Consider the following 3,141-nt stretch of genomic DNA (forward strand, 5'->3'; position numbering starts at 1 on the left):
GTTTAAGAATAGGAATGGAAAGGAAAGTATAAGGGAATTAAAGTATAAAGGAAGGGAAAGTATAAAAGAAAGGAAGCAAAGGTAAGTATAAAGGAAGGGAAAGGAAGGGAATAGAAAAGAAAGGAAAGGTAGATATAATGGAAAGGAAAGCAATGTATAAAGGAAAATCAATGTATGTAGAATTGTAAGTATAGGGAAGTATATAAAAAAGGAAAGGAAAGGTTAATTTAAAAAAAAAAAAAGGAATGGAAAGGAAGGTCTAAAGGAAAATGTTACAGAACAGAAAGGGAATGTAGGTATAATGCAAAGGGAAGGGAATTATAAAAGAAGGGAATTTATAAAAAAAAGGAAAGCAAAGGTAAGTATGAAAGGAAAGGAAAGGAAAGTATAAATGAAAGGAGAGGCTAAGTTTAAAAATAGGAATTGAAATGAAAGTGTAAAGGAAAAGAAAGTATACAGAAAAGGAAAGTATAAAGGAAAGGAAAGTATAAAGAAAAGGAAAGTATAAAGGAAGGGAAAGTATAAAAGAAAGGAAAGCAAAGGTAAGTATATTGGAAAGGATAAGAAAGTATAAATGAAAGGAATGGGTAAGTTTAAAAATAGGAATGGAAAGGAAAGTATAAGGGAATGGAAAGTATAAAAGAAGGGAAAGTATAAAAGAAAGGAAGCAAAGGTAAGTATAAAGGAAGGGAAAGGAAGGAAATAGAAAAGAAAGGAAAGGTAGATATAATGGAAAGGAAAGCAAAGTATAAAGGAAAGTCAATGTATGTAGAATTGTAAGGATAGGGAAGTATATAAAAAAGGAAAGGAAAGGTTAATTTAAAAAAAAAAAAAGGAATGGAAAGGAAGGTCTAAGGGAAAATGTTACAGAACAGAAAGGGAATGTAGGTATAATGCAAAGGGAAGGGAATTATAAAAGAAGGGAATTTATAAAAGAAAGGAAAGCAAAGGCAAGTATGAAAGGAAAGGAAAGGAAACTATAAATGAAAGGAGAGGCTAAGTTTAAAAATAGGAATTGAAATGAAATTGTAAAGGAAAGGAAAGTATACAGAAAAGGAAAGTATAAAGGAAAGGAAAGTATAAAGGAAGGGAAAGTATAAAGAAATGGAAAGTATAAAGGAAGGGAAAGTATAAAAGAAAGGAAAGCAAAGGTAAGTATATTGGAAAGGATAAGAAAGTATAAATGAAAGGAATGGGTAAGTTTAAAAATAGGAATGGAAAGGAAAGTATAAGGGAATGGAAAGTATAAAGGAAGGGAAAGTATAAAAGAAAGGAAGCAAAGTTAAGTATAAAGGAAGGGAAAGGAAGGGAATAGAAAAGAAAGGAAAGGTAGATATAATGGAAAGGAAAGCAATGTATAAAGGAAAGTCAATGTATGTAGAATTGTAAGGATAGGGAAGTATATAGAAAAGGAAAGGAAAGGTTAAATTAAAAAAAAAAAAGGAATGCAAAGGAAGGTCTAAAGGAAAATGTTACAGAACAGAAAGGGAATGTAGGTATAATGCAAAGGGAAGGGAATTATAAAAGAAGGGAATTTATAAAAGATAGGAAAGCAAAGGTAAGTATGAAAGGAAAGGAAAGTATAAATGAAAGGAGAGGCTAAGTATAAAAATAGGAATTGAAATGAAAGTGTAAAGGAAAAGAAAGTATACAGAAAAGGAAAGGGAAAGTAGAAAAGAAAGGAAAGCAAAGGTAAGTATATTGGAAAGGATAAGAAAGTATAAATGAAAGGAATGGGTAAGTTTAAGAATAGGAATGGAAAGGAAAGTATAAGGGAATTAAAGTATAAAGGAAGGGAAAGTATAAAAGAAAGGAAGCAAAGGTAAGTATAAAGGAAGGGAAAGGAAGGGAATAGAAAAGAAAGGAAAGGTAGATATAATGGAAAGGAAAGCAATGTATAAAGGAAAATCAATGTATGTAGAATTGTAAGTATAGGGAAGTATATAAAAAAGGAAAGGAAAGGTTAATTTAAAAAAAAAAAAGGAATGGAAAGGAAGGTCTAAAGGAAAATGTTACAGAACAGAAAGGGAATGTAGGTATAATGCAAAGGGAAAAGAATTATAAAAGAAGGGAATTTATAAAAGAAAGGAAAGCAAGGGTGAAAGGAAAGGAAAGTATAAATGAAAGGAGAGGCTAAGTTTAAAAATAGGAATTGAAATGAAAGTGTAAAGGAAAGGAAAGTATACAGAAAAGGAAAGTATAAAGGAAAGGAAAGTATAAAGAAAAGGAAAGTATAAAGGAAGGGAAAGTATAAAAGAAAGGAAAGCAAAGGTAAGTATATTGGAAAGGATAAGAAAGTATAAATGAAAGGAATGGGTAAGTTTAAAAATAGGAATGGAAAGGAAAGTATAAGGGAATGGAAAGTATAAAGGAAGGGAAAGTATAAAAGAAAGGAAGCAAAGGTAAGTATAAAGGAAGGGAAAGGAAGGGAATAGAAAAGAAAGGAAAGGTAGATATAATGGAAAGGAAAGCAATGTATAAAGGAAAATCAATGTATGTAGAATTGTAAGGATAGGGAAGTATATAAAAAAGGAAAGGAAAGGTTAATTAAAAAAAAAAAAATGGAAAGGAAGGTGGAAAGGAAAATGTTACAGAACAGAAAGGGAATGTAGGTATAATGCAAAGGGAAGGGAATTATAAAAGAAGGGAATTTATAAAAGAAAGGAAAGCAAAGGTAAGTATGAACGGAAAGTATAAATGAAAGGAAAGGGTAAGTTTAAAAATAGGAATTGAAATGAAAGTGTAAAGGAAAGGAAAGTATACAGAAAAGGAAAGTATAAAGGAAAGTATAAAGAAAAGGAAAGTATAAAGGAAGGGAAAGTATAAAAGAAAGGAAAGCAAAGGTAAGTATATTGGAAAGGATAAGAAAGTATAAATGAAAGGAATGGGTAAGTTTAAAAATAGGAATTGAAAGGAAAGTATAAGGGAATGGAAAGTATAAAGGAAGGGAAAGTATAAAAGAAAGGAAGCAAAGGTAAGTATAAAGGAAGGGAAAGGAAGGGAATAGAAAAGAAAGGAAAGGTAGATATAATGGAAAGGAAAGCAATGTATAAAGGAAAGTCAATTTATGTAGAATTGTAAGGATAGGGAAGTATATAAAAAAGGAAAGGAAAGGTTAATTAAAAAAAAAAAATGGAAAGG

The sequence above is a fragment of the Coturnix japonica genome, chromosome Z, assembly GCF_054131305.1.
Source record: "Coturnix japonica strain WE chromosome Z, WE-NBRP24, whole genome shotgun sequence".
Lineage (NCBI taxonomy): Eukaryota > Metazoa > Chordata > Aves > Galliformes > Phasianidae > Coturnix > Coturnix japonica.